Source organism: Thamnophis elegans, chromosome 2 (genome assembly GCF_009769535.1).
Source record: "Thamnophis elegans isolate rThaEle1 chromosome 2, rThaEle1.pri, whole genome shotgun sequence".
In the NCBI taxonomy this organism is placed as follows: domain Eukaryota; kingdom Metazoa; phylum Chordata; class Lepidosauria; order Squamata; family Colubridae; genus Thamnophis; species Thamnophis elegans.
In genome coordinates this window covers 72386135-72407446 of record NC_045542.1, presented here as the reverse complement: position 1 = coordinate 72407446, position 21312 = coordinate 72386135, and the positions used below count along the sequence as shown (strand labels likewise).

The 21312-nt window shown below is 36.7% G+C and overlaps 1 protein-coding gene across 2 annotated transcripts in view; it reads right to left on the bottom strand.

Moving 5' to 3' along the window:
• The window catches only part of WWC1 (WW and C2 domain containing 1), a 94354-nt gene extending 73487 nt beyond the window's left edge, over positions 1–20867 (bottom strand). Inside the window, exons 1-2 of one of the 2 annotated variants that reach the window (XM_032210642.1) lie at positions 20686–20867; positions 20160–20515 (exon numbers count right to left, since the gene is read on the bottom strand). The gene's annotated coding sequence lies outside the window, so the exon portion shown is untranslated. Of the gene's footprint in view, positions 1–20159; positions 20630–20685 lie in introns of those variants that run through there. The other variant, XM_032210641.1, reaches the window with a different exon arrangement.
• Positions 20868–21312: the final 445 nt, after the last annotated feature.

Genomic DNA, 21312 nt, shown 5'->3' with positions numbered 1-21312 from the left:
TCTAATTCAACACTCACGGCAGATTGGCTGGTGTGTGGTGGGGGCTTGGGGGATATGAAAGAGATTAAACAGTGCTGTTTATATAATGCATTTGCAATTTGCAGTAGATCTGCAAATGACACCTATTTCTGACAATAATTAAATGTCTTCTTTCTTGTAAATTAAGCTGTTGAAAAAGAACATTTAGAAGAAGTGATTTTCATATGAAAGGACTTCTAAATCACAAATACATATCTGTGCATGTTTTCAAAGGCATCTCATTCTATAATTTTTAAAGTATGCTTTGAGTTCATCCTGGTACTTGGATAGAAGATTAGTACGGAATTTCAGGGCTGTTAACTAAAGTGGGAATAAAAGCAAATCCCAAAAGACAGTGGCAAGCTATTTCTATCATCCTGCCAAGAAAACTGCATGGAACAGGAGTGAACTCAATTCAAAAGAATCTTTCCTCTCCCTCCCCCACTTCTTTTGTTTTGCACAGGCTCTGAATGAGCCAGGCTTCTAGAAAGAAACAAAGTCAAGGCAGTAAACTTAGTCCTTCCAGCTCTCTTTTATGCCTTGGGCGTAACAGCACTAGCAGGTTTGAGCAATATAAAAAATGAAACTCAGTGACCATCAATGTTACAGATGCATTTGCACCTCGTAACTAAACCCTGACTACCTTGAATGAAACTAAAATACACTAGTAGTGAAGCATCTAATCTTACTTCCATTCAGGCATAATCTGATCTAAAATCCCCAGAGATTTGTTTTCACAGAGGGGGAAGCCTCTAGTCACTATGGTAGCAGCAACAGCCACGAAGAGCCTTTTATCTGGCATTCACTGATGATATATTTATCAGTCTATCCCCACTTGTTAGAGGGTCAACATTCATAAATCCTATAGTGTAATGTGATTTTCTGCCCCAGTTCTTAATGGAGTCATAAGCTACTTGTCTGATTCTGTATCTTTACAGAATGGAAACACAGAGAGGTCCTCTATACAATCAACCCTATTTCCAGGGTAATGCTATCAGAGCATGAGGTTTGTATGCACAAATTCAGCAGTATCTCACTAGGCATTATCAGAAAAATGACTGAATTACCGCTAGTTTTTAAGTTGTTTAAATTAAACAATCAAACAAAAGCAGATAATGTTTTAAATATATTTAAAGAACAATTTTATTCCCAATACAGCTTTTATTATTTACATCATATCTGCCATGATCCATAGTGTCACTATTTTAAAATATTGTTTATTGTTTTAAATCTATATATAATCCATCCCTATCTATCTATCTATCCATCCATCCATCCATCCATTCATCCATCCATCCATCCATCCATCCATCCATCCATCCAGAAGCATCATGCCTGCTTTATAAATACAATTCAAAAGCCCAAGTCAATAAAACACTTGATTTGCTGTATAATGCTTAGCATATCTAGAAGCAGCAACATACATGAATCAAATAGCAATTTTGAAAACACACCCCTTATATAAGGGATTTTGCATGTTTATTTTTATAATGGGTGAAATATTATTTATAGCAGTAGCATTAGCATTAGCAATTGCATGCACCATCAACCAAAAGTACTATTCCATGGATTATAACAGACTATTTCTGGCAGAATGAAATATTATTTATACACACAAATCTATGATCAGCTCTGAAATAACTCTGTAGGATTCTGCTTGTTCTTTGAATTAGGACAATGTGAATCAGAAAAAACACTTATAATTGATTTTTAAAGTCTTTAGTGCAACTCAAAACCAGTAGATTAAATGATGTCATTTTTAAGGGCTTAGCTGCCACATACTTTAGTTATACCTAGTATAAGAGTTCTGATGTTTATTCTTCAAAAGCAAACATCCTGGTGGACTAGTGCTTAACAAAAAATGCATGTATGGGCCAATCAACATATTTTAAAAAGTACACACTATCTGGTTGTATCAGTATTCTCCAAACCAGCCTGGGAATGTAACCTTTTGAGGACATGACACCCCATTTGAAGTTGAGAGAACACTCCATGTTACTATGAAGTCTTTCTTCTCAAGCACAAAAGTATCCCTCATAATGTTTTGACTAGACTTGTCAGTGCAAGTGAAGCTTGCTGTAGCAAAACGTGCATGATACAAATACCAATGTTGTTGCAAGCTACAGCATCCTTCCTGAAATGCAAGATGCCAACAATGGGGGTGGTGGTGGTACCGAATGGTCAATTAGAATAAAATCAGATCAAGCTTACATTCTTCATTAACATTACTTTTTTAACTGAGGTGGCAGACTAATTGTTACCACATCTACATTTAGCATTGTTATTATTAGATTATATTTTTATATTTTTCAATGCCTTGAAGGTGCTTTCATTGTCTATTTATTGAAAATGATAATAGATTAAATTTATGTAACCCCCCACCCCACACACAGAAACCTGTTTAAAGGACTTTAAACTTTTCTGGAATATTTGAACATTTAACAAACATGCCACATTGAATTATCTTTGAAAAGATAACTATACAAAGAGAGATGTTTCCAGATATTTGATCTCAAGAAATCTATATTGCCTTAAATCTAAATTGATAAGAAACGTTGGCTAGAGAGCTATTGTACTAAACAGTTAATTGAAAGTTAATTCTCAATTTATGCAGGAGGAGGGCAATAACAATCTCTGAAGTTGCCTACAAGTTGTTAGGATGTGGTAAAAATGTTCCTTTTTCAGTAGCAAAGGGCCCTGCCAATTGAGATTCACATCCATTGCGGGAGATCAGGTAAAGTTCGTCTCTGCAGGCAAGAAATATTCAATTACAGCATCACTCCAAAGGAGTCTCAGAAATAGTTTCTGAGGGAGCTGGATTCCTTTCAATCAGGCACATCAACTTGGAGTAGCCATAGATATGCTCTCAGTTATCACTGGATTTAAAGAAAATGAAATTAAGAATAACCCTACTAGCATAGTTTGTTGGGGGGGGGGGGAATCATTCCATCTACAGTCCCTGTTCCTATCGTGACCAATGAAAATTACAAGGATGTTGAAAATAATATACTGTAGACTATTTTATTCTCCCATCTCTGTTTATGACTGTTCTATTCCAAATTAAGAGGTTATTGGTACAGATGCAGAAGACAAAATAACATTCTAGTGAATAAACAGTAGGATCACCAACAGTGAACACAATGTTATGTTTCTAGCACTTAAGGGTCAAAGAACAATAGCATACCTGTTGCCAAATAGCAACTCAAAACATTTTTTGCATTCCATACAGTTACTTGTAGTCATAAATAACTAATATTTAACCATGAAGAATGTCACTTTGACCTCACATCCAATGGTTGAGTCTATTCTTTTAAGCAGAGTCAAAAAACACTCACCGATGAGGGGCTTCTCTCTAAGAAGTTCTTAATTTTACTTCCATTCTATCAACCTTGATACATTTTTAAATATAAATGAACCATTTTTATTAACATCTGAATGAACTTGACTATCATATAGAGAATTGCAAAAAATATTAAGACTTTACTCTAAAGTTGGATATGAATGAACAAAGAGGCACTATAGCTGTGAGGAGAAACTTTGATAATTTGCATCAGAAAACATAGTTTCTCTCTGTTTAAATTCAGCATTGTCTTTTGAAAACTTTGCTTGTGATGGCAGAGAAGATATATAGGTTTCTGTTATAGTAGGGGCTTCTATGAGAAAATCATTGCATTCCTTTTGATTGGTTAGCAGTAATGTATCAACTGATGGTTGATTATATGAGGGAGAAGGTAATATACACTAGCAGCCCATTGCAATTAATTTATACACAGTTCTACAGATTTAAGCATATTTAGAAATTTTATGAGGAATGGTTAGGTTAATTAATTTTAAATATTATCTTTTGATGAAACAAGTTATTATAAAGTATTCCATATAACATTCCTTTATTATCTTATTAATCAGTTGTATAAGATCCCTTTGATTCATTGCAAATGACTTTACTTCTTTAATTTGATACAAGATGTGGTTGTTGGCTGTCTTCAAAAATGAGTTGGGCTAATTCATGGAAGTCATGGTGATCAATGGCTATTAGCCATTGATGGCAGTGTGACAACTCCTAATTGGAGACTAGTTGGCTTCTTTGTGCATGGCTTCTTTGGGAAAGTAGTTGTTTGGCTACTGAGAGAACAGACTATTGGACTAGAGCAGGGCTGTCAAAATTCCCAGCCCATGGGAAGGATGGTCACGCTCACACCTGGTTTAACGAAGTGGGGGAAAGTCCCAATACGTCATATGATGCTGCCGTGACTGAGTTTGACATCCCTGGACTATGAGGGATGAAGGGTCTATTCGGCAAGGTATGTCTTATGTTCTTAATACCTTAGTGCACATATCACTGCTGATTTTGTACTATTATGAATAATTATAGAGATATATTGAATGTTTCATTTAGAACTTCCAGGGAAGAAATGGAAGACCTAACATGGCTGTAGACCAGCCCTTCATATTTCTTTCCAGGCAAGGAAAAGACTTGAAGGAGCCGAGGTGGCGCAGTGGTTAGAGTGCAGCACTGCAGGCTACTTCAGCTGACTGCAGTTCTGCAGTTCGGCTGTTCAAATCTCACCGGCTCAAGGTTAACTCAGCCTTCCATCCTTCCGAGGTGGGTAAAATGAGGACCCGATTGTTGGGGGCAATATGCTGACTCTGTAAACCGCTTAGAGAGGGCTGAAGCCCTATGAAGCGCTATATAAGTCTAACTGCTATTGCTATTGCTAAATCACCCAAATGCTTCAGGCTGCTCATAAGGAGACCAGTTGTCTCTGGTGGATTTAGAGCACTTGGAGATGAGGGAATAGCCATCTCCTTCACACTGTACTTGGCCCTTTGAAAGGACATTGGGTTCATACACTTCATTTTCTAATCACTCTTGGAAACTTCTTGTAAAGTGCTGTTCAGCTATTAGGAACCTTTGGATTGATAACTTTTATCACACTGGGTGAGTTTTCTTCAATCCTTAGTAAAAGTTTAAATACAATTTATCTATATGACACAGCAAAAAGGTGATTAAAACTGATAAATGGACAAAGATTACAGATAAACTTGAAATAATATTTTGGAATCAATTATAAAAATCCTTCCCATTGAAAAATGCTTTTGTTTGAATTATTTTTAAAATAATAGACTTTAAAAATTGGACCCTACATGGAACTAATTACAATTATAGGCAAATAATACACAAACTCGCCTTACAGTTACAGATTGAAGCAAGATATGTAAACATTGGACACATTGAAGGATGTTTTCAAAAAATGGATCCAGAAGTTAATTTTAAGAGGGTCTGCCTCTATAGCTAGATTGTGTTTAAAATATGTTATGGAAGAGGAATATACATGACAAGACTGGGATCGATTTTAAAGTAGATTTAAAAATGAGAGGCTGAAAAAGGATGACATAGAAAAAGTGCTACAATGAACATACAAAAGAAACAGGTTGATGCCTTAATAATTGAAAGGTACAGGTGAAACTCAAAAATTAAAATATCATGCAAATGTTCATTTATTTCAGTAATGCAAATTAAAAGGTGAAACTAATATATGAGATAGACTCATTACATGCAAAGCAAGATAGTTCAAGACGTAATTTGTCATAATTGTGATGATTATGGTTTACAGCTCATGAAAACCCAAATCCACAATCTCAGAAAATTAGAATATTGTGAAAAAGTGCAATATTCTAGGCTCAAAGTGTCCCACTCTAATCAACTAATTAAGCCATATCACCTGCAAAGGGTTCCTGGGCCTTTAAATTGTCTCTCAGTCTGGTTCAGTAGGAATCACAATCATGGGAAAGACTGTTGATCTGACAGTTGTGCAGAAAACCACCATTGACACCCTCCATAAGGAGGGAAAGCCTCAAAAGGTAATTGCAAAAGAAGTTGGATGTTCCCAAAGTGCTGTATCAAGCACATTAATAAAAGTTATGTGGAAGGGAAAAATGTGGAAGGAAATGTGTGGAAGAAAAAAGGTGCACAAGCAGCACGGAATGACCGCAGCCTGGAGAGGATTGTCAGGAAAAGGCCATTCAAAAGAGTTGGGGACTTTCACAAGGAGTGGACTGAGGCTGGAGTCAGTGCATCAAGAGCTACCCCACACACACAGACGGATCCTGGACATGGGCTTCAAATGTGGTACTCCTCTTGTCAAGCCGTTCCTGAAACACAAACGTCAGAAGCGTCTTACCTGGGCTAAAGAAAACAGACCTGGTCTGTTGCTCAATGGTCCAAAGACCTCTTTTTTGATGAGAGCAACTGTTGCATCTCATTTGGAAATCAAGGACCCAGAGTATGGTGGATGAATGGAGAGGTACACACTGCAAGATGCTTGAAGTCCAGTGTGAAGTTTCCACAGTCTGTGTTGATTTTGGGGAGCCATGTCATCTGCTGATGTTGGTCCATTGTGCTTCATTAAGTCCAGGGTCAATGCAGTCATCTACCAGGAGAGTTTGGGAGCACTTCATGCTTCCTTCCGCAGACGAGCTTTATGGGGATGCTGACTTCATTTTCCAGCAGGACTTGGCACCTGTCCACACTGCCAAAAACACCAAAACCTGGTTCAATGACTGTGGGATTACTATGCTTGATTGGCCAGCAAACTTGCCTGATCTGAACCCCATAGAGAATCTATGGGGCATTGCCAAGAAAAGATGAGAGACATGAGACTGAACAATGCAGAAGAGCTGAAGGCCACTATTGAAGCATCCTGGTCTTCCATAACACCTCAGCAGTGCCACAGGCTGGTAGCTTCCATGCCACACCGCATTGAGGCAGTAATTGCTGCAAAAGGGGCCCAAACCAAGTACTGAGTACATATGAATGCTTATACTTTTCAGAGGTCCGATATTGTTCTATGTACAATCCTTGTTTTATTGATTGCATGTAATATTCTAATTTTCTGAGATTGTGGATTTGGGGTTTTCATGAGCTGTAAGCCATAATCATCCCAATTATGACAAATCACGGCTTGAACTATCTTGCTTTGCATATAATGAGTCTTATCTCATATATTAGTTTCACCTTTTACGTTGCATTACTGAAATAAATGAACTTTTGCACGATATTCTAATTTTTTGGGTTTCACCTGTATATACAAATAACAAATCAAGAAAGTAAAATCAAATTCTATGTCACTGTTTGGAGATACCACAGATCAAGATTGTTAGAAGTAAAAGGAACAAATATAAGTTGGTTTATTTGATCAAGGTTAAAATAGATATGTTATTTTTGGTAATCCTTAATAATTTTTTGCTGACATCAGGGATGAATTACAGGGGGTTTAAGGTTTTATTTATAGGTAAAAGTTGGGTTTTGGGAAGAAGAGATCATTATTTTAGGAGAAGGTGATAAATTACTGAAATTATTTATACCTGCTATGATGAACAGGGAAGTCATCTTTTATATATTTCTTAACTATATATAGTCTTATTTCTTTTTCTTTCTATTTTTATTTTTGCACCTATTTTTATTTTATATTAGTTCTATTGTAATTGTACTTTTTAATAAAATTATTATAAAAAAGAATGTATCACTTATGATAATACAAAAAATTTATTGAAAAACTTGATCAAATCCTGCTGATCGTAATTACATTGACCCAATGTAACTAAAGTTCAGACTAGGTATTGTTGGCTCCAATTGATGATCTCCACTAAGAGATGCAAAGCATTATTTCTTCTGGATGTCTCATCAGTGATTATTGATACTAATTTATATTTCTAGTTGAATAGAAATAGAAGGTATTATTGGATGCATCTCAGGAAGTAGCAGTGGATGACTTCACTCTTGCTGCAAGTATTTTTTGAATACCTATTTGCATCTACTGGAAGAAAGAGTCCACCATTTCAGAACATTCTGTCATTAATATGCTGCTCAACCTGTAGTGTTTTATTTTATCCAAGCCAGATGTAGGAGACCTCTGCAGGTCATAATTTTTATTAGTTAGCATTGAACAACCAAAGAAAAAGTGCTATATGGTCAACTGGATTTTCTTGTTCTAAACATAGACCAGTCTATGTAGAGACTAATCTGCATGCCACACTTCTTGCTGTCAATCAGATCTCTATTATCCTTAGATGAAGAAAAAAAAAGCAGCTGTGTCTCTGAGAATATTATAAACTTTTCTAGGTGGTTCATACAGGTACTGCTCTTCTCAATTTCAACTATTGGGAAACATTAGAATGTACTATTGGAAAAAGGACTCATAATTAAATTTTAATAGTTAAATAAATGATATTGTACAGTAGAAAGTAACTCGAGAATCACTCTCCAATTTGCAAGACCAAGAAATGGTAGCCAATTTCAAACTTTTTATATTTATTCCAATTACAATATTAAACCAAGTACTTATTTAAAAATGATGGCTTCTTTTACAATAAAAATATTAAAACTTAAATACCACCAGGTGAGAATCAACTTTGTACCTGGGAACAAAATACTGTGAAGCCAGTTTTTCCAGCATTATTCAGCCTGAAGGCCTTATGTGGGCGTTAAATGCAGAAATGTTTATTGGCTGCTGATAGCTACCATTAATTGGTACTTCTACTCAAATCTAAGGTTGTTTCTAAAGTTGGGTATCTTTTAAAAATCACCAATGAGGGAAAATGGAGGAGGGAGGGAGGGGGGAGGAAGGAAGGAAGGCATGACTACTATTTATGAAATATGTAAGTCTAATTATGTTCCATTAAAGACTTGCATAAAAAAATTGTATGTGTAAAATAAACATTTTTTGCAGTACAAGGATGGAATTTTGATCTAGTCAATATGCAGCTGATTGTAAGAAGATAAAAAAGAAATCTTTCAGAAACCTCTTAAATCTCATTTTCCATTAAACATAAAGGCAAAATTTGAAACTGCTTTAGTACATGTTTTGGACTTTATTAACAATTAGATACTGGTGAAAGCTATTTTTTTACTTTGAAGGATCCCTCCAGTCTTTTGACCACCAAGGAAATATTTTTATGCATTTTCCTAGCCATCTGTGAATACAAGACCATTCTGCCTTTCCTTTTTTTTGAAACAAGTGGTGTTTATACCACATAAGATCTATGGTTTACAGAAATATGACACAGATCACAATATTTTATTTTGATGTAGCATATGAAGTACATTTTCTCCCTACAGATGTTTTGTTTTCTGCCTATATAACACTTTCAGAGAAACTGCTTCATGTTGTGGAAAAAAAATTATTTCCATTTTCATTTCATACACTCACATATATACTGTGCATAGCCGGGGCCATACAACATTAAACAATAATCGCAGCAATTCCTCTTGTCAACAATACCCAAAAAAATAGAAACCCAATATACCTCTTCCACACTCCGTACACCTCTTTCTTCCACCCCCTTCCAACTTTCTATCTTCCCTCCATCCTCCCCCTCTACCCTACTTCCCCTCCCCTCTACCACTCCTCTCTCCTGATCCACTCCCGCCCCTTCCTTCTCACCCTCCTTCCCATCCTCTCTCCCGCCTTCTCTACCCATCTTCTTCTATCCCTCTCCTCCTCCCCTTGGTGTACCTCCACTATATGTCAATGTACTTAACTTATCCTATTTTACAGAGAAATTAAAGAAAAAACAGTATACATGTGAAATCGCATTACATTGAGATCTAAACCATCGTATCTAACCTAGTATATATAGAGAAACTGCTTCATGGAAGCCCATAGAACACTGAGTTTATAATGGCTACAACTTCAAAGTTTAATCTTTTAGGGTTTTTTGGGCAGGGGACACATCTTGATCATCAAAATATATTCTATAAATATTAAATATTTTACCAATTACAACATGATTTTTTCCACCTAAGCAATCTATCCTGATATAGAAGTAATCTTCACTTACTAATTGCTTATTCAGTGTCTGTTTAAGAGAAACATGTGAACAATTGTCGAAGTCGCAGTGTCCCCGCAGTTATGTGATCATGATTCAGGATCTTGGAAACTGGTGCACATTTATAATGATCACAGAGTCCCGTAATCATATGATTGTCATTAGCAAACTTCACAGCCAGCTTCTGACAAGCAAAGTCAATGGAAAAACTGGCATGAAGTGATGTCGGTCATGCGATATTACACTTAATGACCCATGGTGATTCACTTAACAATTGCAGAACTGCTTTCGTAAGATGGGCATGTTACATGAGTTTTTCCACTTTATGACTGCATCCCTGAGCAACCAAGTTGCCAATGCCAATTGCAGTTGGTAAGTAAGGATTTCCTGCGTATCATTTCACTAAATAATAAAAGACAATTTGTTTACACTCTTTAAAGTAACTTCCACCTAATTAGCATGATTTTTAACAATTGTAGAACTCCAAAAATAAGTTAGAATATGCTTAAAGAATTATTAAGATGTTTAGGCAAGATCTTGTACAAAGGCAAGCATAAAGTCTTTAAAGTGATACATCTTTTAAGCCATTCTTACATAGCCACATCTTACAACAATAATATCAGCTTGGCAGTAATGTTGAAAAAAAACCATGTACTTTAAGATCTGGGGTGATCCAAAGCATTTCATAGCTTTAGAGTTCAATGCAACAAAATCAATGCAACTTTTTTTCCTGTGTCATTATATTTTATAAATAACAACTAGCTTCATGAAACAGAACATAAACATAAACAAATGGAATTACATTACTGTATGCTACCACAATGGAAAAAACTACAACAATAATTGAGTTCAATCACCCTACTTAGTCTTCACCAAAAGGCTGAAAAGTTTAAAAAATGATATTACCGTATTTTCAAAGTATAAGACACACCAGAGTATAAGACACACCAAGGTTTTGAAGAGGCAAATTAAAAAAAAAATTACAATCTGCAAACCTCCCAAAAATGGCCCATTTTCACAAAAATTGGCCTGTTTTTTTTTTAAAAAAAAACATGAATAGCCTTTAGGAGGCTTGTAGAGTGCTCCTGGGGATGGGGGGGGGGGGCAAAAACAAGCAAAAAATGGCCCACTTTTTGCTCATTTCTGCCCTTCCCAGCCCCCGAAGCTTTCTGAAAGCCTCCATAAGGCTATGCATGGCAATTTTGGTAAAGGGGGCGGCATTTCGGGAGGCAAAAATGCTGCATTCAGTGTATAAGACACACCCAGATTATCAGCCTCTTTTTTGAGAGAAAAGGGTGCGCCTTATACTCTGAAAAATACAGTATATCTCAAAATTCATGTTTTTCCATAAAATACTTGCAATTCATCTAATTCCTCGCAATTTATAATTTCTAAGGTTTATATTTTTGCTGTACAAATGCCATCGTATCTACGCAATAGAAAAGAACAAATATACATAGGGTTAACAGAGAAACAGAAATAATTGAGGAATACAAATACTAAAATCATTCTCACTGATAAAAGTCCCAAGAAATACTCTGGATTTTCAAAGAATAACCATATTGAATTCCAGCAATGTATTGGTTGGGTCAGTGAGAAGTATAATACAATAATAAAATGTGGACAGACAGGTTTGCATTCTTTCGTAAAGGAAATACATGTGCATTATGTACCCTGAACGGAGGAATGTTTGTTGTACTAAACTTAAGGAATAACATGTTTCACTGCTGTGAAGTGAACTAACTCCAGAAGCCTGGGATGCATTATAATTCATACAATTTGGTGAATGGGCAGTTTATAGGAAGCATTCCCTTCTCCAATTTGCAGAGTTTTGGACAAAGTAAGCATGTTACTTGGAAACCGGTTCAAAGACAGCTTTGCATTGCCAACTTTTTGTAGCAAGAGAGTGGGAACATTTCCATCTTACAAACCTATGCAAACTATAACCCACTCCACTTGTATTTCAATATTCTTTGCTCCTATCACTACCGTAACCAAAAGTACATGAATATGATGCCGGACTCTTTGCTGTTCCAAATAACATATATTGGTGGTTATAAAGGACATTTGTGAAAACTGATTAATGCTTATGTAAGATAAAGTTTTCCTTTAATCCTGCCCACTGATAATATATCTGCTTCCTATTTTTTTTTAATTAAATTTATATGCCACCAATCTCACAGTTTTAGAAGACTCTGAATGGCTTTTTACCTGTCCTAAAAATATCAATATCAGCTGACTTTTTAAAATGTATTGTGATTTTTACTATTATTTTACTATTATCTTTTCCTATTATTTGTACATTGCTCCAATTGATTTTATGGGTAGTGGTATGCACAAATACATAAATAAGTGGGACCAACAATAAAAAATATAAAATAGAAGGAAAAAAATAAAGAGGACATCTCACTAGAAAATACTAGGATTGGGAAATATTGGATAAAGCAGCCATTCAAAATCAAGTTTTAAAAGAATAGGTGACTATGTATTATGAAAGATATCATTTTGTACAAGTAATACCTGGCTGTACGTCATGATAGAATGACTTCATGTGCCAAGTGTCAATAGAAAAATATAAGGTGTATCACTCAAAGCTTGTTACTAAGTACTATTGAAGGTGCCTGTTTGGGGAAGAGGATGGAGTTGTTACAACACTAGGTGTTATTCCCACAAATATTTTTATTAGATATGTCTAACACAGTATGTTAACCTATTTGCCTCTTCAAAAACTCTTCATGTCTCCTTATTCCATCATATCGCACACTCTTTAGGCCTGTTTCTCATGCTCCATGCTTGTCTTTCTGAACATAATTTCAGACCATGGTGCCTACTTGCAGAGTGGGTTTGACAACAACTTAATTGAAAAGAAAGCTAAGTATTTTAAAATGGCTTGAAATATTTCATTAATTTTAAATGTGGTCTAACTTTAAATTTATCTTTTGTCTATTTTCTCTGCGTTTTGCAATTCTTTAGGTTAATTATTATAGAACTATTATAAACCAGACTGAAATTTCTGAATACAGATTGAATCAGGCAAAAATAACATTTGCCAAAATTAATAATGTAATGGATAATGGGGCACACAGAATGATAGTAGCATGATGAGTAGCGATCCAATAGAAGAGAATATATGTAACTTAGGGTTGAACAGTTGATGTTCCCTAAGTTTGCTTGCTTGCTTGCTTGCAGAGGTTTCATTACCCAACTAGGTAACATCATCACTGCGAGAGGGAGGTTGACTCCATGTTTATATACAGCAGCTACCTCTTAGTACAATGGAAATTTTTAAACACTAAGGCAAGGCAAGTTTTAAAAAAACTTTTAAGGAAAAGCCTAAAAAGACCAATTATTCTATTGGTCAACATATGGTGAAAAATCCAATTTACTCACCCACCCAACCTAAGATTTAAGACCTACTGTCAACATTTTTCTGTAGGAGCTTGTCATAGGTAAAACTATCAAAACAATATTATACATATCTTGTTGCATTATGTATTGTGCAATGAAATAATTCTCAGTCTTGAAGAATAAAATAATGATTAGCAAATTGAAACCAAAGGGGAGCTGAATTCTGAAATTATGAATATTACATGTTGTAACTAAGGACAATATATATATATACATATTATTACATTAAAGTAAGGAATATAATGTTATTTATATATTAAGACCCCTAATCAGTTTCAAAAAAAAGCTCACTTTACTTAATTACTTTCTCCCCTCTTCCAGCCACTTAATTTGCAAAAACATTATACACTGTGTATGAGTTTTATGTAGTTATCAAACTGCTGTTATATACATCACTTAAAACTAAAACTAAAATAAAAATCTAGCTGTTAAATGATGCTTCGATGGTATGCAATTAAATTTGGCTAAATAAATGAACATTTCCAAAGAAAGAGATCCATGGGGGGAAAAAAGTTCAGTGAGAAGCACAAACAACAAACAGAATCGTGCTGATTTGCAAATGAAAACCCAGAGTGTAAAGAAAAAATCTCAGAGATGTAGGGCATCTCTCCTCAGCTTTTGTTCCTTTTCTTGACTACTCTCATTATTCTTTTTGGCAGAATTGGAGCTTATGCAGCTGCAGACCTTCCCAATCTGTTGCCCTTCTTGATTGGTAACGAAGCAAAGGCAGCCAACTGCACTCATGTGAATCTTTTCCCTCAGAGGCGCACTAACCAAGGATGGCAACTTCTCCAGCCTTCTGTGAAGGCCAGATTAAATTATAGCTAACCACCAACAAAACAATGTTCACCTCAGTCACTAGACTCCCAGATGTAGGTCTATAAGATGGTTGTAAAATGCATTTGTCCATAAAAAGAAGACAGCCTGAAACATATGCAAAAACTTTTGACAATCTTGAAAAATGAAGAAATCCATTTTTTAATATGAACATATGAAGAACATGATTCAGTTTATATTCCATCTATGCTTTGTACACTTTTTAAAGTATGGCTTTTAAATAACTAATATTAAAAATATTACATTGAATAGAACTTCATACAGAGATTGAATGCAACACTTTTACTGGATTCTTAGCCCCAAAATAGTCATATTTCCCTGGCGGTAATTCCCCCTCAACTCTATTATTCCTGATAATTACTCAAACTGATCTAAAGGTTCAATAGAGGGTTTGGAGTTTCAGGAACTTTGCTAATAAATGCAAACTTTGATGCATTTTTCATCCTTGTCTCCTTCCCTTGTCTGCCCCCCCAAAAAACTTTGGTCAACTTTTAAGTTACCATTTTAAAAAGTAAAAAAAAATGTAAGGGAAACTGAGACAAGTTTTAGAAATCCTTAGAAGTTTTAGTTCTTCATCTACTAAATTCAAAGTAGGGATTGATTTAAATTTCTTCTTACAAATATATCCATGATATCTCAAAAATCTGATTGGTAAATAATATGAATACTGGGATTGTTCAATTTTTCTACATAACAATAATATTCTATAAATATCTGCTAACTAATGTTTGTTATAAGAACCCAGGAATCATTTTTTTAAATGCTTGTAAAGAAATGGTTCTAACACCGGTAGAACAATGTGTCACATATGATGCATATATTGAGCCTAGTTGGGTAATATAACAGTCCATAGGCTTGGTTTACTATTAAACACACCTGTGTGTACCAGTTGGAAACAACACTTTGTGCCTTGCTTTAAGCTTACCATTTTTGACTGCCAAATAGTCTCTAAGCAGACAATGTTCCCACAGTTTGCTTCTCAGGGTAGTCTCTGGTTACTGTACCAGAAAATAACATCTAGTTATGGTAAACTTAAAACCAAGAGAGCCGGAAGATAGCACCATGCTTATAACTTTTCATCCTCAGATTTGAGATGGGTTTACCAAAGATCTGTAGCCTCTACTTCCAAGCTTCCAATGCTCTCCAGATATTTTGAAGTACAAGCCTGAATAGTCAGAAATAATAGGAACTGGAATTCAAAACATCTGGAGAATATTAAGTTGGAAGAGAGGCTGAATGGACTGCAAAATTCTCACTTTTTAAAGAAAACCTGGATTTTGATTGTTACAATTCGAATCTCTGTTTCCCCATTGAAAGGATAATGTTGTCAAGATCACAAAAAGCCTAGTAGGAATTATCACATAGAGTTGGAAATACTGCTGAAACAGTTAGATGAGTGTTTTCAAGCACAGCTTGAAAAAAGAATTTCAGTAGTTAATAGTCAAAAAAGGGAATCCTGATACCCTTAACTTTGTGAAAATGGTACATCGTTCTACCTACAGAGAATATACTTTTTCCACGTTCAGTGCTTAAAGAAAGCTAGATCTTTTATGTACACACATACTTGCTCATACATGTTATGGAGCAACATTCTGATTTTGGAAACATTATGACCCTTGGACAATGGAAGTAGCCTTAGGAATGCAATGTAAGTATGGCCTGGTGCTGCAGTTAGTGTATTTCTAGCTTAATTTTCTCAAAAAAGTTTTAAGTGTTTCATATTCTAGAATAAGCATATGAATCTAAAACAGGAAAATTCTATCTGAAATATGAAATACTGAAATACCATTCAACTGGATGTTCCAAGCTAGATAGTTCCTTGATCTGATGTTAGCAATAGCAACAGCAATAGAACTATGTTAAAGAACTATGTCCATACAGAACAGAATCATAAAACAAAGCAGCAAGTTATTGTTTTTACACAAAGTCTACCTACTTGTATTTTAAACACATTTAGCATTTGGGGATTATGAAGTCATCATAATATATGATGTGACATATATGATGACTTCATAAACCCTAAATCACACAAAGAAAGTATTTTTTTTAGCAATCTGGACTTTTGTCTACATCCTAATATTTCACATTTTTCTCCCAAAAGATATAAAAGAAACAATGTTAGCAAAACATGGCTCTCTGCTCACAACAGACCCCTGTGTTAAATATATAGCACACCCAATATATCAGACAACAATTTGGCTCTATTATACCTGTGCAATTTAATGCACTATGTCTATGTAAGCACAGAAATGTAGTGCTTAGGACTCTAGTTAAATCCTTCAATGAACTCACTGAATAACTTTGGTCAACCATGTTTTCTCACATCCACCTTTTCCATTAGATTATGATAGTTGGTATTTTCTTAACAATGTTGATTTAACAGGTTTTTAGAATTTAATATGTCCTTCTAATACTAAATTCTTATTCACCACAAAATGTGGACAGCATAGCATTAATTTTAAAATAAAAATGACTATGTCTGAATCAATGTGTTTTAGTTCATTATCTAAAACCGAAATACAGTAATGAGAGTATCACATAAAATATTTGATACACATTTTAGTTCTATCCCAAATATTTTCTGGAATTACTGTAACCTACATTTCTAATACTTTATCTGTAAATCACATACAAAGCAATATCACTTCTCTCTAATAATTTTTTTGCTTTCATGTTTATAATACTGTAAGTCAGAAACATGGAGCAACTACATTCTGATCTTATCATCTAGGAATGTCAGTTGTCAAGCTGTGGATCTGGTTAAATATGTTCTGCAATCCAAGAATACATTCAGATTTTTATTCATTATGGAAAAAATTCCCAGAAAAGGGAAGTGAGTGGCTATAATATTGAAACCCAAAAAACATAATCATGACACCACAGAACATACTAAAGTAATAATTGTACTCTATCAAAATCAGAGATGCCACAAACTTTAAATAACCTCAAGATTTCTGGCTAGAACAGGAATCTGCTGAACTAAACACTCCAACACAATACGTTACAGATAGTATTATTAAATTGGACATTTAGAGTTCAATACTTTCTTTTAAAAACATTGTTCTTTAATTGTAGTCATATCAGTATTATGATATACCTTGGGTGCCTTGATTTTATTCTGGCAACAACTTAACAGAAGTTTGAACAGGAAGTAGTTTTACTAGATGATCATTTTTCATTACTAATAACTGTCATCTGGTTGTTTAAAACAAGCAACATAAGTGAGGCTGTTCTAAAGAACCTTTTTTATTTGAATACACAGGTCATATCAGTAAATGGCACAGAAAATATTAGCAATTAATATTATCCCTGAGCCACCATTTCACATCTTGTTCAGCTTGCTGGATTTCCATATTGTTGCAGAGAAACCATGAAATCTAGAAGTTTGTCCATTATCTTTCACATAGCCTTTATGTAAGATGTGAAAAAGTATTATACCTTCTTCCCATTTATACAAACTAAAGATGTGGTAAGTCAGATCAGAGAAGAATAAAATTCATTCTGACTATTTTATAATAGATTTGGTGGGGAAGGAAGCAACAAATGTTGCACAAATACTCAATCTACTCAATCTTGAGTATCAATATACATTCAATATACACATACGTTCTTCTACATTTGAAGATCATGTTTCTGTTAATTTAAAAGTTGCTCTGGATCAAATGCCAATATTTTAGCTAAACACGCTTTCACAAAAGCATCTTATTATTTTGAATAAAATATTTTTAATAAAATATATCCCACACCAAGAGCACAAATGAAAAATATAATGATTAAAAGTATAGTTGGTATATTTTAAAGAAGATAGCAAAGAAGCTAAAGAATACTCAAGAATGCATGGAGCAACAATTTTACCCACACTGAAAGTATATCATTAATAAGACAAGAGGGGCAAATGCATACCCCACTCACCCTAGCAAGAATCACAGGTATAATGAAAATTTACATCTCTAAATCTGCATAGCAAGCAGTGAAATTCAAGGTAGTTTAAATACTTCTTCAGATATAATATTGTTCTGCTTTTAACAACAGTGTCTAAAGAAGAATAATCTATTGTAGTTATTTTAGTTAAATACCAAATGTATTTATTTAAGATGTACAAATGTAGCTACTTAAGAAAACAGCTTTTTCAAAAAAAAAATAGAGTTGCCTCAAGTATAACTGGGGAGTCAAACAAGTTTTATGCACCTGTTTAATTCCACCACCAGTTTCCTAAGACACACCTTTAGTTCAGCAGGTGCAATTCTGTGTTCTGACAAGTCTAAAAAATGGAGGAGGAGGCTAGTCCTGACTAGCACCATTCCAGTTAGCCTTTGATTTGCATAAGTATATGGGAGCCAATTTAAATTTCAGGATTCACCGTATGAAATGCAGAAAGGAGTTAATGGTTTTAAGGATACTGCCTGAATAGCTACCAATATATTACTGAAGGCTCCAGGAAATAAGATAGATTACATAATGGATCACTTGACTTTCATACCTTTGCTGAATTCTAAGCATGTGGTGTAATCATAACAGAAAAAAAAAATTCATGCAGGGAAGTTAACAGTGGAGTCCATTCACAGATCTCCCTGGGCCAAGAGCAAATACTGTACTATAAAGTGGACTTAGAATATTGGATTTATATTGAGCTTTTGCACTCCAAAACACTCCCTACCCCACCTTAGGTATTTCCCACCAGACCAAAAACATAATGAATCATTCAAAAAAGTAACAAAAGAAACTGTGTAGCAAGCCGATGGCAGCTTCTATGTTCAAATTACACAGGCTTTCCACCTGAACTTTGACATGATGCCCTTTGTCTGTGTAAGCATTCCACCAATGCCATTTAAATGTATCAACCATGTGGGTCAGCATATTTAAGATATCTCTGCATGGTTTCAGGAAGCAGGTTAGACGTTGGCAATGTATCGTTCAAATCTCTGTTTAGACATGAAAGTCTGCTAAAGGGAATGGAATGAACACCCTGACTCTATCCTGCTTCTTGGAAATGAAAAAAAGTAAGGAATGGGATGAGGAAAGCCTGAAGTGCAGAGGTCATTTAAACATAAAAATTAGTGAAAAAATTAAAGCCCCTCTCCAACTTGGGTTTAGAATGTCAGTGATGGATCATTTGCAGGATATACAACAATTAAAATACACACCAATTAAGACCACAAATGAAAGATTTGATCCTTCTCCTAAATACACTTGAATAGGATGGAATCTCTCGAAGTTTCCCACTTATTAAACACTCTGGCTTTTGGCTTATTTGAATAATGTTCATGTTCCCAGACCCCCCCTTGTCCAGTTGTTGTATGTTTAATGAAGCCAAGAGCAAAGCACTTGCATAAACTCAGAAAGTGCTTTCTTTTACCAATATTGCTAGGTATGTTCCTACTCAAAACAGCTTCTTGTGCAGCCATCCCAGAGGTAGATAGTCTTCGACTTGCAATAGTTCATTTAGTGACCGTTCAAAGTTCCAACAGCAGTGAAAAAAGTGACTTGCGACCGTTTTTCACACTTACAACTGTTCCAGCATCACCATGGTCCTGTGATCAAAATTCAGATGCTTGGCAATTGGTTCATACTCATGACCACTGCTCTGTCCCAAGTTCATGTGATTACCCTGTTGCAATTGCAACTTTTCCACAATGGGGAAAGCCAGATTCACTTAACAACCAGGTTGCTAACATCAAGGGCAATGATTCACTTAACAACTGTGCTAAGAAAGGTCCTAAAATGGGGCAAATTGTCTGTGAGAAATGTCTCACTTAACAACGGAAATGTTGTGCTCAATTGTGGTCATATGTCTAGAGCTACCTACACTAATACTGGCCCCAATTTTCAGAGATCGCCGCCCTGACCTACCAGGAACAATGGGGGGGGGGGGGGGAGAGAAGCGACCTAACGACGAGCGGACAAATACACACACGCATTTCCCAAATGCACACATACTCTCAGCGGCCAAGTTCTTCCCCTCTTATCCCCACCAGGGCAGCCTGCTTCAGGCACCTGTCGCCCGTAGAGCGGCAAGCTCCACCCCGGGGCTCCTGGCTCGGCCTCCTCCGGCTCCCGTCCTTCCTCACCTGTCCCGCGGGTCGACCCAGCTGGTGGTTTTGTTAGCGTGGTCGATGTAGTAGACTTTGCCGTCGTAGTCGCGAGCTTCCTCCCAGCCTTCGGGCAAAGGCAGCTCCTGTCGGGGCATCTTTCCCGGCAGAAGGCGCAAGCAGCGGAGGAGAGACGGACCGAGGCCGGAGGCGAAGGCGGCGGTCACCCCATGCAAAGAAAGAGTTCAGCAACCCCCCGCCCAGCCCAGCAGCTGGCACGGCGGGCTGGGACGAGGGGTCGCGGCGAGCTGGGAAACGGGAGCGAAGAAGCCGGGCGGGCGGGAGCCTCGCATCCTCAGCCGGCGCGGGGAACGAGGAGGAAGGAGCGGCGCGTGCTGGGGAGAGAAGAGCTTTTTCGAATGTTGCAGGCAACACGCGACAGCCCTGGCTGGCCGCCGTCCGTCCCTCCTCCTCCTCCTCCTCTGATAAGCAAGCCGGCGTCGGCTCCCCCCCCCTTTCTCCTCTCCCCCCCCCTTTCTTTCTTCAGAGGAAGACACACACACACCCGAAAAGGGGCGGGGCTGTTGCCGCCGCTTAGCCTGGTCCCTAGAGAAATCGAGGCCACTTCTTTTTTCCCGGGCTTTCGCTTCCAGGGAAAGTAGGGCCGCCAGCTAGCCAAGGCTCCGGTGCCGAGCACTTCTCGCCAGAAAGTCTTGCAGCGCCGCTCCGCCCGCGGCTGTTGCTCCTCCTCCTCCTCCTCCTCTCACCGCTGTCTCCTAGGTTGCTTCCTTCACTCCTCCCCTGTGCCGGTGCTACTGTAATACAGGTAATATTAGAGCCGCCTCAACTTTTCTTTTCTTAAAAAAAAAATCTAGCGGCGGCTATTACCATAAACACGACCATGTCGGAGACGAGCGCCTCCTCCTGTCTGAGGCGGGGATGGGGAAGGGTTAAGAGAAGGGAACCTGCTAGCGGGCGGTGGGCGGTGGGTTGATTCCCACGTGTGATCAACTCTCTTTAGCAAATGGGAGAGGGTCGGGTAATTTGGCCAAAGGTTTTTTGGAGGAGACGCTCTTGTCCCCTGAATCCAGGTCCAGGTGCAGGTAATTGCTTGTCAAGACTGCAGAGCTTGAGATCATCAAGCCCTGGGAGAGAAGGGGGAGGGAGGGAGGGGGCTGGAGACAAAATCTGA